The sequence below is a fragment of the Ambystoma mexicanum genome, chromosome 4p (assembly GCF_040938575.1).
Source record: "Ambystoma mexicanum isolate Mex_15411 chromosome 4p, UKY_AmexF1_1, whole genome shotgun sequence".
Taxonomy (NCBI): Eukaryota; Metazoa; Chordata; class Amphibia; order Caudata; family Ambystomatidae; genus Ambystoma; species Ambystoma mexicanum.
In genome coordinates, this window is record NC_090927.1 from 373,508,617 (window position 1) to 373,522,830 (window position 14,214).

Genomic DNA, 14,214 nt, shown 5'->3' on the forward strand with positions numbered 1-14,214 from the left:
TAGCATCTCGGGGAATTTTGATGGAACTAAATTGAATGATTTTGAGAAACGTGTTCTGACTCCCCTGGGATGCTCGCTTTTCGCAAATAGGAGCAAACCCAGCGTTGCTTCAATTAGGCCTTCTGATAGACTGCGCCATCCTTTCCAATCTTTAGTTTCCTTTAAAATGGCTCCGATAGGCAATAAGGATGCCGTGCCTCCTTCTTACTCTGTTAACCATAGCCCCGATTCAGTTTCTTTCTGCATACGGAGGAATGGTACCCGGTCAATGGGAGATTTTAAGGGCTGTGCCAACGTTGCAAATTTGGCTAGGGAAAAGAGACCTTTGTATGTGGGCGAACCTGTCTATTTCGTTTGCGGTAATGTAGCATTTTCATGGTTGCCCAGGGATTGGCAGGGAACCTGTTATTTAGGGATCCTGTTAACTGGGGTATTCATAGCAAGTACTTTGGAAGTTTCAAAGGCTCGTCCACGATGGGACGAGAATGGTGATACCCCACACAAGGGATGGGAGATATAGCAAAATCAGTTGTGCCATTTTGGGGGCAGATAGCAAAATCCGAAGACATCAGGAGACTAGCAAGAGTACTGGAGAGAACCATCAAACGGACCACAGATATACTCTATAACATGACATTAGAGCAGAAAGCGATAAGATTAGTAGCACTCCAGAACCGGATGGCATTAGATGTCATTCTGGCTGAACGTGGTGGAGTATGTAAATTAGTGGGGTCCGCTTGCTGTGTTTTTGAACCAGACTCCTCCCCAACCATTTTCAAAGCAATTCAGAATCTGCACGTCCTTAGCTCAGAAGTGCATGTTCCCGAGGGGAACTGGAATCTTAGTGCTTGGTTTTGGGATTTCTTGCGATCTTGGGGTTGGAAGGTACTTTCAGTTTTGTTGATCATTTTGGGAATTCTGCTATTCCTTTGTTGTTGTATCCAATGTCTGCCTAGTATGTGTTCGATGCTAGGGGGATGTTGTGCTCAGGCGATACGTACGATAGGCCACAAAGTATATGCCCTGGATAAAACTTCCAAGGAGTATGTGTTAAAAGAGATTTTAGTGAACAACCTGATGGCCATAGATATCTCTGACGGCGATTCAGGGTGTATGGACGATGACGTATGGATTTACTTGCAAGGAGATCAGAAGTAGTCTTAGCACTTGGCATAGGCCAAAAGGAGGGTTTGTCAAACTGGATATTAAATTATGCCTCCTATTGTAAACGATTATATGTATATTGGCCTACGCCAAGTCGCATAAAACTGTACGCAAATAACTCTCTACTGCAAATTGATGTAAGCCGCCATCTTGAATCGAACCGCCATTTTAGGTTCTTTTGCTGTGTAAAAGTCACCCTGTACACCAAAATGGTGGACGATGCCATTCCGAACACAATCTGGTCGACATGACCTCCGTACAGCTAATGTATAACTTGCCTGCAAGCCACTTGTTAGGGTCGTGAACTGAGACCTTGTCCTTCTGTTGACCTGCATGTAAATGGATTACCTGTATCAACGGAACTGATCTATGTACATACTAATGAATAAATTAGAATTGACCTGGCAGAGACCCTAGACCAGTAATACATTCATGGAATGGTTAACCCGCAAAGGGGTTGGACAAAGGCTGGAGAAATGTATAAAAGCCTGAATGTCCCAATGTACAGTCTCTCACTGAATACATTGAACCCCATTGAAGTTTGTTATGTTGTACTGAGGGCCGATAGCTATCTGACCTATCATTGACTTTGTCATTGCTTGACCTTAAAATAAAGTACTTTCTATGTTCCTTTGTAACCAGTGTTTGGTGTGTTTCCCTTGGGTTTCCCGGCCTCATATTATTTTCCTCTTTTCACACAATGGTAGCAGCCCAGCCCGAACTGCTAGGCCAGGTCCCCTCTGCACGGAAACACAAGCAACCCCAGACATGTTTCGGCCTTGTTGGGCCTCGTCAGTGAGGTGCAGCTTGGTTCCCTATGGCGCAGCGAGCAAGGGACCCACGTCTGGGCATACCCTCTCTCACATAGTGAGACACACTATAGCCATAAAAGTGATGGGTGGAAGGTTTTGAATGAATCTAAACCACTGGTATTGTTCTGGGCAACCTTCCACACCACCGTTTTTTAGCCCGTCTGTGCCATTACATAAGGGGTCCAGCAATATGCAAATCAGTCAGGTACTGCCACCAATGGTAGCAGCCCAGCGCGAACTGCTAGGCCAGGTCCCCTCTGCACAGAAACACAAGCAACCCCAGACATGTTTCGGCCTAGTTGGGCCTCCTCAGTGATGTGCAGCTTGGTTCCCTATGGCGCAGCGAGCAAGGGACCCACGTCTGGGCATACCCTCTCTCACATAGTGAGATACACTATAACCACAAAAGTGATGGGTGGAAGGTTTTGAATGAATCTAAACTACTGGCATTGCTCTGGGCAACCTTCCACACCACCGTTTTTTAGCCCGTCTGCGCCATTGCAAAAGGGGTCCAGCCATATGCAAATCAGTCAGGTACTGCCACCAATGGTAGCAGCCCAGCCCGAACTGCTAGGCCAGGTCCCCTCTGGGGTAGCAGCTCCACCCTCTCTCACATAGTGAGACACACTATAGCCACAAAAGAGCTAAAGTCACCCCGAGTGGGACGAGTATGCCCAGACGTGGGTCCCGAGTCTGCCGGGCCTACAGACCCAAGCTACTCCTCACTGATGATGCCCAACAAGGCTGAAACATGTCTGGTGATGCTTGTGGTCTCATGCAGAAGGGATGTGACCTAGCAGTTTGGGCTGGACTGCCCCTTTTGGGGTAGGACCAAGCCTGATTTGCATATGTTTTTTCCCCTTCTGTAATGGCTTGGCAAGCTGAAAAACAATGGTCTGGAGGGTTGCCCAGAGCTTTGCCCGTGGTTATGATTAATTCAAAACCTTCCAGCCATCACCTTTCTGTTTTGCTAAAGTCCCTCTGAGTTGGACGGGTATGCCCAGATGTGGGTCCCGAGTCTGCCGGGTCTAGAGACCCAAGCTACTCCTCACTGATGACGCCCAACAAGGCTGAAACATGTCTGGGGATGCTTGTGGTCTCGTGCAGAAGGGATGTGACCTAGCAGTTCGGGCTGGACTGACCCTTTTGAGGTAGGGCCAAGCCTGATTTGCATATGGTTTTTCTCCTTCTGTAATGGCTTGGCAGGCTGAAAAAGGATGGTCTGGAGGGTTGCCCAGAGCTTTGCCCGTGGTTATGATTAATTCAAAACCTTCCAGCCATCACCTTTCTCTTTTGCTAAAGTCACCCCGAGTGGGACGGGCATGCCCAGACGTGGGTCCCGAGTCTGCCGGGCCTAGAGACCCAAGCTACTCTTCACTGATGATGCCCAAGAAGGCTGAAGCATGTCTGGGGATGCTTGTGGTCTCGTGCAGAAGGGATGTGACCTAGCAGTTCGGGCTGGACTGCCCCTTTTGGGGTAGGACCAAGCCTGATTTGCATATGGTTTTTCCCCTTCTGTAATGGCTTGGCAGGCTGACAAAACGATGGTCTGGAGGGTTGCCTAGAGATTTGCCCATGGTTATGATTAATTCAAAACCTTCCAGCCATCACCTTTCTGTTTTGCTAAAGTCACCCCGAGTGGGACGGGTATGCCCAGACGTGGGTCCCGAGTCTGCCGGGCCTAGAGACCCAAGCTACTCCTCACTGATGACGGCCAACAAGACTGAAACATTTCTGGGGATGCTTGTGGTCTCGTGCAGAAGGGATGTGACCTAGCAGTTCAGGCTGGACTGCCCCTTCTGGGGTAGGACCAAGCCTGATTTGCATATGGTTTTTTCCCCTTCTGTAATGGCTTGGCAGACTGAAAAATGATGGTCTGGAGGGTTGCCCAGAGCTTTGCCCGTGGTTATGATTAATTCAAAACCTTCCAGCCATCACCTTTCTGTTTTGCTAAAGTCACCCCGAGTGGGACGGTATGCCCAGACGTGGGTCCCGAGTCTGCTGGGCCTAGCGACCCAAGCTACACCTCACTGATGACGCCCAACAAGGCTGAAACATGTCTGGGGATGCTTGTGGTCTCGTGCAGAAGGGATGTGACCTAGCAGTTTGGGCGGGACTGCCCCTTTTGGGGTAAGACCAAGCCTGATTTGCATATGGTTTTTCCCCTTCTGTAATGGCTTGGCAGGCTGAAAAAATGATGGTCTGGAGGGTTGCCTAGAGCTTTGCCTGTGGTTATGATTAATACAAAACCTTCCAGCCATCACCTTTCTGTTTTGCTAAAGTCACCCCGAGTGGGACGGGTATGCCCAGACGTGGGTCCCGAGTCTGCCGGGCCTAGAGACCCAAGCTACTGCTCACTGATGACGCCCAACAAGGCTGAAACATGTCTGGGGATGCTTGTGGTCTCGTGCAGAAGGGATGTGACCTAGCAGTTTGGGCGGGACTGCCCCTTTTGGGGTAAAACCAAGCCTGATTTGCATATGGTTTTTCCCCTTCTGTAATGGCCTGGCAGGCTGAAAAAATGATGGTCTGGAGGGTTGCCCAGAGCTTTGCCTGTGGTTATGATTAATACAAAACCTTCCAGCCATCACCTTTCTGTTTTGCTAAAGTCACCCCAAGTGGGACGGGTATGCCCAGACGTGGGTCCCGAGTCTGCCGGGCCTAGAGACCCAAGCTACACCTCACTGATGACGCCCAACAAGGCTGAAACATGTCTGGGGATGCTTGTGGTCTCGTGCAGAAGGGATGTGACCTAGCAGTTTGGGCGGGACTGCCCCTTTTGGGGTAAGACCAAGCCTGATTTGCATATGGTTTTTCCCCTTCTGTAATGGCGGCAGGCTGAAAAAATGATGGTCTGGAGGGTTGCCCAGAGCTTTGCCTGTGGTTGTGATTAATACAAAACCTTCCAGCCATCACCTTTCTGTTTTGCTAAAGTCACCCCGAGTGGGACGGGTATGCCCAGACGTGGGTCCCGAGTCTGCCGGGCCTAGAGACCCAAGCTACTCCTCACTGATGACGCCCAACAAGGCTGAAACATGTCTGGGGATACCTGTGGTCTCGTGCAGAAGGGATGTGACCTAGCAGTTCGGGCTGGACTGACCCTTTTGAGGTAGGGCCAAGCCTGATTTGCATATGGTTTTTCTCCTTCTGTAATGGCTTGGCAGGCTGAAAAAGGATGGTCTGGAGGGTTGCCCAGAGCTTTGCCCGTGGTTATGATTAATTCAAAACCTTCCAGCCATCACCTTTCTCTTTTGCTAAAGTCACCCCGAGTGGGACGGGCATGCCCAGACGTGGGTCCCGAGTCTGCCGGGCCTAGAGACCCAAGCTACTCTTCACTGATGATGCCCGAGAAGGCTGAAGCATGTCTGGGGATGCTTGTGGTCTCGTGCAGAAGGGATGTGACCTAGCAGTTCGGGCTGGACTGCCCCTTTTGGGGTAGGACCAAGCCTGATTTGCATATGGTTTTTCCCCTTCTGTAATGGCTTGGCAGGCTGACAAAACGATGGTCTGGAGGGTTGCCTAGAGCTTTGCCCATGGTTATGATTAATTCAAAACCTTCCAGCCATCACCTTTCTGTTTTGCTAAAGTCACCCCGAGTGGGACGGGTATGCCCAGACGTGGGTTCCGAGTCTGCCGGGCCTAGAGACCCAAGCTACTCCTCACTGATGACGGCCAACAAGACTGAAACATGTCTGGGGATGCTTGTGGTCTCGTGCAGAAGGGATGTGACCTAGCAGTTCAGGCTGGACTGCCCCTTCTGGGGTAGGACCAAGCCTGATTTGCATATGGTTTTTTCCCTTCTGTAATGGCTTGGCAGGCTGAAAAAATGATGGTCTGGAGGGTTGCCCAGAGCTTTGCCTGTGGTTATGATTAATACAAAACCTTCCAGCCATCACCTTTCTGTTTTGCTAAAGTCACCCCGAGTGGGACGGGTATGCCCAGACGTGGGTCCCGAGTCTGCCGGGCCTAGAGACCCAAGCTACTGCTCACTGATGACGTCCAACAAGGCTGAAACATGTCTGGGGATGCTTGTGGTCTCGTGCAGAAGGGATGTGACCTAGCAGTTTGGGCGGGACTGCCCCTTTTGGGGTAAGACCAAGCCTGATTTGCATATGGTTTTTCCCCTTCTGTAATGGCGGCAGGCTGAAAAAATGATGGTCTGGAGGGTTGCCCAGAGCTTTGCCTGTGGTTATGATTAATACAAAACCTTCCAGCCATCACCTTTCTGTTTTGCTAAAGTCACCCCGAGTGGGACGGGTATGCCCAGACGTGGGTCCCGAGTCTGCCGGGCCTAGAGACCCAAGCTACTGCTCACTGATGACGCCCAACAAGGCTGAAACATGTCTGGGGATGCTTGTGGTCTCGTGCAGAAGGGATGTGACCTAGCAGTTTGGGCGGGACTGCCCCTTTTGGGGTAAGACCAAGCCTGATTTGCATATGGTTTTTCCCCTTCTGTAATGGCGGCAGGCTGAAAAAATGATGGTCTGGAGGGTTGCCCAGAGCTTTGCCTGTGGTTATGATTAATTCAAAACCTTCCAGCCATCACCTTTCTGTTTTGCTAACCCCTTCTCGTTGGCCATACATACCCTGCAATCCCAGATTATGGGAGACATTCTCCTTGCCTTGTGTGTCTTCTCCATGCCTCTTGCCATAGCAAGCAGTAAGGGAACTTGCCAATGCCCTGATGGTGGTTTCTATATGGTAACTTGGACTGATCGAGGGTCAATATAAACCTACTTGAAATGTTGCTGTCTCCTATTGAGTGTGGTTTCATGGGTGGAAGAAGGGTCCCTGGTGCGCTGCTCTTCCGTATTCCAACCGTGCCAGTCTGAGTATCCCAGGAAGAAGAAACCTTAACTCTGTGAGACAGGACTTTCAATGTACGGTTTGTTGGCTCTCCTCATTTGCATAATGCTTGATTGTGCATCAGGTTACCTTGGCCCTGTGCTGTGCTTCACATCGTTTATGCAGCGTACAGTGGCTTTTGAGGGTTATTTCTATTTACCGTAGATCCTGCAATTTTGGTAATTTACATGCTTTGCTTAATACTTGCTTTAAGGTACCCCTGGGCCGGCTGGTACCTTTGGAGTTTGATGAAGCACAAATGAAAATATCCTGATAAACAAAATAATAAGACACACAGGATAAATCAAATCATGTTGAGCTGTGCACGTGTGAGGTCTCAGTGACAGTGACAGTGGGGTAGCAACGACAGGTACAACAGATACTTGAGTTATTTCCTGTGTGCTAATCACAGCGAGAGGGAACCTGATTTTAAGAACTTTTATCAGAGATTTAAGGGGAGGAGTAGATGCATAACAAGGGGAGAAGGATGCTGTTGTGGTAGTTGTATGTGTCTTGAGTGAATGAATGCATCTTCTGTGCCAGCTGTACCGTTGCTTGCTGGTTGTGCTTTTCAGTACATTTCACAGGGGAAGCACATCTAGTTCCCAGCGTTGCAGGGTGGGACGGTGTGTAAATGGGCTGTCATTTATGAGATGTGAGTACAGGCAACACAGGCACATAGTGTTACATGAAGGGCGGCTTCTTAGAGGATGCTATGAGGTGGTGCAGTGTTAGAGGTGAAAGACCAAAGGTCCCAACCTGCACATCTGCAGATGTCTCCCTGTTTCTATTTAACTCCCTGCGTGAGCTGTGTTTTACTATCTTTGATGAACACTGATTCCTGGAGATCATCCAGTATGCAAACCCAGATCTTTATCTACAGTATTCAAAAGGTCTAAGGGTGGCAGTAACACCATGTAACCTATTGATCATGAAGCAAGCAACGTGGCCTGGCAGTAAGGACCAGCTCTGTCTGGATGCAATATTATCATCTTAATGGCACACAACATGTCAATGCTTCAAGATTGATCTTGCCAGTGATGATACCCTTCAGGTGTGTATGACTAGCATAGATAATGAGTGTTTGACATTGACATTTCCCTATATGGCCATGACGTGCATGCCTGGGACTTCCAGGGGCAGTGCAGATAACAACTGCGTTTTATTGTGTGGAGTCTTGAGTGACTCCACAAGCTGAACGTTTCTTTTTCTGAGATGTTTGGAAGTTGGAACCACTGCAGATTGTGTGCCCCCCAGAATGTTTGAATAGCTGCATTTTCTTGCTCTCTACTTGGGGTTTGCAATACTTACTTTCACTTTGATTTCCCCCAAAAATGATGGGCCTGCTAAAATTCTTTGGCAAGAAGATCCTCGTTCTATTTGCTAACACCACCTACCACAACATCACAAGTAGGGCAGTGCTATTTTCACATCCTCCCTCATTCCTCCAAAAAACATAATCTAGGTTTTGGGTAGATCTACTGTTCTAACTGTAGTCCTACAATATTTAGGGGCTGATTGATGGGTCATGGATAGATGGAAAATAACATTGCTCCCACTGGCAATGCTTTGGTTGCATGTATATGACTCAGCATTGAAGAATCTGGACCCAAAGTCTGGGTGTGTAACCCATTCATTTTGAAAATGAGTAGTGATGTCCGATTCTCTTTTTTAATTTGTTTTCTAGCATTGACTTAGTGTGCCCACATGTAACTAATACCCGATGTCCTTGTGCAAAAACTCTTTGCGAATCAACGCTTCTCTAAGCAAAGAGGGGGGTAGATGTCTCTCCTCTGCAGGAGCATCCATCTGGAATGGTTTACCAGTCCCTCTTAGGCTTGAGCCGGATCTCCTTAAGTTCCAGATGTACCTCAAGACCCTTGTTTCTCCTCCTCCCCTGCTAACACTTTCTTCTATCACATTGACTGGCTTCCTGGTTCCCTCTGAGTACTACAGGGCTCTGGGCCCCCTGCCTAGCGCCCCCTCCCTGAACTTACCTGCCTTCCCTAGCACTTGTCTTCTGGCCTCCCCTTAGCACTTGCCCCTCGCCTCTACATCCTTTTTGTTCAATTTCCACCTTAGCACTTGTGTTTTTGCAGACCAGCACCCCTCGCACTTCATGTTCTGCACTTGCACAATTCGAAGGTCACATCGCATCCAAATATTCTATTCTATTCAAACATAATCATTATTGCTCCCATTTCTGTTCTTTAAAACATATGGAACCAGCCCCCACATTTGTTGCATTCCTCACTCTCCTGTACCTGGTCCGTGTGGTGTTCCCCAGGGGTCTAACCTCTTATCTGGCTCTTCAACCACTACCTAGCACCTCTTTCCCACCGCATGGCTACTTTCTGCTCCAACTTTCAATGTTATGAGGATGACACTCAGCTCTCTTTCAGGCTCCCCTCAACCACCTCTGCTTCTTCTCTCAAACCAGACTGTCGGGCCGCAATTCAGGAATGGTATGCCATCAATGATCTCTGCTTTAATGCCAGTAAGACTGAGATCCTCCTCATTGGGACACCCTCTCCCTCCTTTCATCTCTCTCTCGCCGCCCACTCTGGGCCCTCTTCCTGTGAGGCTAAGAACCTTGGTGAGGCCTCCTTCTGGAACAGCCTCCCTGCCTCTCTCAAACTTGAGCAGAACCACCTCCAGTTCCGGAAGCAGCTCAAGACCTTCCTTTTTGCTTATGCTTTCTCTCTTCCACTCCCCTGCTGATGCACCTGACTTGTCTGCGCACTGTTCACCCTCTGAACTCGGGCCCAGGCTCCTGCATGTCCAGTTGCCCTCACACTGCCTCCTGGCTCCCCAGTACTTAAGGGTCTGTATCTGCAACCCTACAGTCACTTCTCACTGCACTTATTAGCCACCCGCCGGCTGCACTTGTGAGTTAACTGCACTGCCCCCTTCCCCTCCTCCCTGGCACTTCTCCCGTTTCCTCTTCCCCACACTGAATGACACAAGGCCTAGTTAGATCGTTATTTGGTCCTCCCTTGTTTCCCCCTCCTTAACTTGTCGAGCCTAGAAACACTTGTGTACAGGCGTGTTATAAATGCTGCATCATATCAGATCCTCTCAGAAAGACTCATTTCCATTATCCCCTTTTATGATGGTCTTAAAAGAACAGATGTACCTGCTAATCAAATTCAAAATAACTATTCCCACTGGGTCAGAATGACCCATGGATCAATTGTCATGTAAAAATGTCTCCCAGTTAATAAACTCGTTCATCCCAAAGGGGTGAATAGTATCAAAAATATGCTTTTAAACAGCCAAGTATTAGATCATGATATCCTCTCTGAGAATGTCTTCCAATTGGTTCAATCACAAATGATGCGAGCTGTGCTGTTTTCTGTCCCCTGTCAATAAAATGACAACAAGCACTTGATTCAGAATTACTTCAACAAATATCTGATTTGGTTTAAGAAAATGTTTTCGTGGTTTGACCTGCATGTATGTGTCCACAGTGGCATTTCCAAGTCTATGCCACATGTGCTGTGTCACATGTGCATACTATCATAAATGCTATTTCGCAGATAGTGGATGAAGAAACAGTCCAATTTAAGGATGCTGTTAAAGTGTCAGTCAAAAAAAATGCTGTGCCTTTGAAGTTGGGGAGAATGGTTTGAATCATTGAAGGTTGGACAATTTCTGATATGCTATTATCTCAGCTAAATTCTTTTGACATGTATGAACGAAGATCAGGGATCCACTAGGGACCCTCAGGCGAGATACCTGTATCTGTCCACCACTGTCTTCCCTTTTCCAGGAACTTCTTGTCCACACGCTTTTTTGGTGAAACAATCTCATATTATATTTCAGAATATGTTTTTTGCCTCATGAGATCCGTGCCAGCAGGTCTTCATGTGCTGATGTCAGATGGTGGTGCTAAGAAGAAATAGCGCAGAGGATAATTGGGTGATATTTGAAGGTCAAAACAATATGAATCTCTCCCTGGATGCGTGTTAATGTTGTTGATGGTGGTGCTGCTCATTGTTTAGATTCCGGCACAATAGGACTCCATGAGCTGCTGTCGACCAATGTTGCTTAAAAAGAAAGTGCAGAGGTAGTATAGATGATAGCTGACACCATGGAAACATGGATGTGTTCTCTCAAAGTATTGCCTCGCTATGTACTGTTGACTTCTTTTAAGCTATAATGTAAGTTTCATCCAATGTATGTTTACAAATGGACTAGTCAAGAGGTGTGTTTATTTGTCACCATCATCATCATCATAATATGAAGATCGCTTTCAAGGCAAGAATCTTTTTTCTCCAAGAAATTGTTTTGGTTTATAAAGTAGCACTGCCTTCTGAGGCAAGGACGAATTCCTGGAGAAAAAGGTGTGCTATTGGGCTAAATTGCATACCCACAATGCCTGCTGATGCGCTTCAGAACTGGAGGTGAACTTCCAGTGATGGCTACTAGGTGGCGATGGGGAATATTGGACTCAGATGAACTATCCTACTTTCACATTTCAGGTGAAAGGGTTTTTCCAAGCTTTTTTAAACCCACCATAACTTTCAGTTTCTAATAGAATAGTGTCAAAGATTGGGCCAGAGTGAACCTCTAGCTCCTGTTTAAAGTTATAAGTGAGATATTCAATTCATGGGTGCTTGGGAAAAGGTTCTCTTGTGCTGCGTGGTTGGACAACCTGAGGCAAAGGATTCTGTAGCATCTTCATTCTGCATTTGTTCTTCATCTGCAAGAGAGACAGCATTGCATTTATTTTGTTGTACTTTAAGCAAGAGTTCACAGGCCAAGTCTCTGAAGCCATATTTAAGAAATAAAGTGTTTCCAATTGGCAGTATACCATTTCCCTTTCCCATTTGTTATGTATGTAGAAGATCCTAAAACAATGGGTTGGGGACAATTATGTTAATGACGCTATAGCTACTAGAATGGCATGTCTACTTTAATGAGTGATGTCTGTGCCAGCAGATGCTGCTATTTACTTTGTTGTGGTTTTCTTTTTTAACACAGAATAATGTACGTTTTGGATTACATTATGAGGTGCACTAGCAATTTGATCTCATGGATTGGATAGTCTAGCATTTACTATCCAATCGTATGTGTGTTTTGGAAGTGCTGCCTTTTTGGAATAATATCAATCTGAAAAAGTTCTCAATTGAATCGTTGTTTCTCAGACCATATTTTAAGAAAGAAGATACCCATTAATATCCTATGAAACATTTATGATATGTATGTATGTGCTGGTATCTCTGTGGCAATTCCTGCCACTGGACCGATCACGCTTAATGTCCCCCACATATTTCAATCCAAAGCCAGAATCAGGGCTTTCCTTTCCTTCTGGCTCTATGTCCCTTTTGAAAACATGCTTTGGATGTGTCACATAAAACACAACCTCTATAAACCATATCTATCATAAAGCCAAGCCTGAAGATTAGTTCTGTGTGGTATGGTGATGGCATGTGGAAGTTCGGTGGTGTATGCTGGAAACTCCCTCTTACATCAACGAATGGTAGGCAGGTGTCCGTCAAAATTGCAGCAAGGCTCACCATGTGACTGAAAATTCAACTGCAAGTCACCCACAATATCCGTCAGCCACACTTATACCAGTATTCACACAACCAGAAACTTGGAACATGCTCATTTTTATTAAGAGATATTTTGTGTTATTCGAGGGTGCACTTATGTTTCTGAAGTTGCCTTACCTACCCGTATTTGATGGTTGTTTGTGTTGCCCAAACCACCTATGCCATACAGCAGCCCTGCATGAATAATAGCAGAACATATCTTTTCATACAGGATGTTCAGATGGAGTTCTGCTGCTGTGGACATGGGCCTTCCACCACTGTTGTTGTCGTGCACCACCTTCCTACCTATGGTTTACAGTCATGCCAAATGTCTTACCAATTGCGACTGGTGCATTCTGCACAGTCAACATCTCAGAGCTCTGGGTGTATCTCCCTCCAAAGATTTTCCTTCACACCAGATTAAGTGACATAATCCGGTTCCCCCTAGATACTTGAATGCTCCTTCAGGATGTTACCAACAATAGAGTTCTGGGCATAGCCTGGGATATTCTCAATTCTATCATGTTGTAACATGCCAGTGGCTCCTGCACAACCTGTTTGCGACCAAACAGGGGGCACACTCTGCCAGAAGACTTCCCTTGGGTGGATGACAAGCTAACAGAAGGGATACACACATCACTAACTCAGTCCAGTTGGGAGATAGATCATGCTAGGAAGACGTGTGTCAATGTGCACACTTGCTGGCAACACACAGGTGAAGTCAGGCCTGAGGGATATTGGGCTATGGTAGTGTTAGAGGAAGGCAAGCAGCGAGGCAGATAGAGTCTCAACCAATGAGTTGTTGAAGGACAGATGGCCAGTCAAGGTTCGAAAACTAATTTGAGACAAATGCAGAGGTCGATTTGAGCTGCCTGGAGTGGGGGTGTTGGATTTTGAAAGGCTGTCCCATCCCGAATGTAGAGTACTTCCGGTACCTGTGCTGTGCCATACAACTATGAGCAACACATGAAACTGACACCTGTTCATGCATACATTGACTTTCAAATTCGCTATCAGTTAACAGCTATGCAAGGCATTAGATATGCATGCTCCCCATGTGCAGACATGAGGTCCACATAGATTTTATATCGTCAAATACAATTCATGCTCTACCAATAACGTGTATCTGGCACATCTCATGCACAAGTCCAGGGGACTTCATTTGGAACAACCTCTAAAACTCATCTGGCTGCTTGTGCCTTTTATGTTACGTTAATTTTCTTTGTCTTTTCCATCTCTTTTCCATCTCTGTTAAATTGAAATGAAGCTACCAGAATTTTAGGGGTCGGTTAAAGAGCACAGTGCACAGTGGCCCCCATCATTCTTTATGCCTACATAAGTACATTGTTTGCTAGGGTTCGACTATCATCTCATGTATGATATGTGTAATTGCTCATGTAACAAAGCTGTGTCCAATGTTAATGGCAGGGCCACTTCTTGTGCAGTGGAAATTCCCATGGGTGGTGTTTCATTGTATGATTTCAGCCTTTTTTGATTCATCACAGAAGAGCCACGTACATCTGATGGTCATTGCTCGGCACTTTGGCAAAGCTATGTCGTACTTTGATATTTACTGTACCAACTAGATAAGGCTCATACATGGCTGTTCACTTTATTTGTGTTCTTGTATTATATACTGACATCATGACAGTGCTATTCTTGCACTGAGATCCCTGAGGTTTGAGCCACTGGATGATGCTGTGTACCGTTGAAGGACTTCGGATGATTTGAAATCATCCCACCCACGGAGGCGGTTTCACGCTTATACACAATCATTTCCCCAGTGTTGGTCATCCATGATATTTGCCTGACATCTATCCCAATCTAAATACAGCAGCACGACACTGCCATTT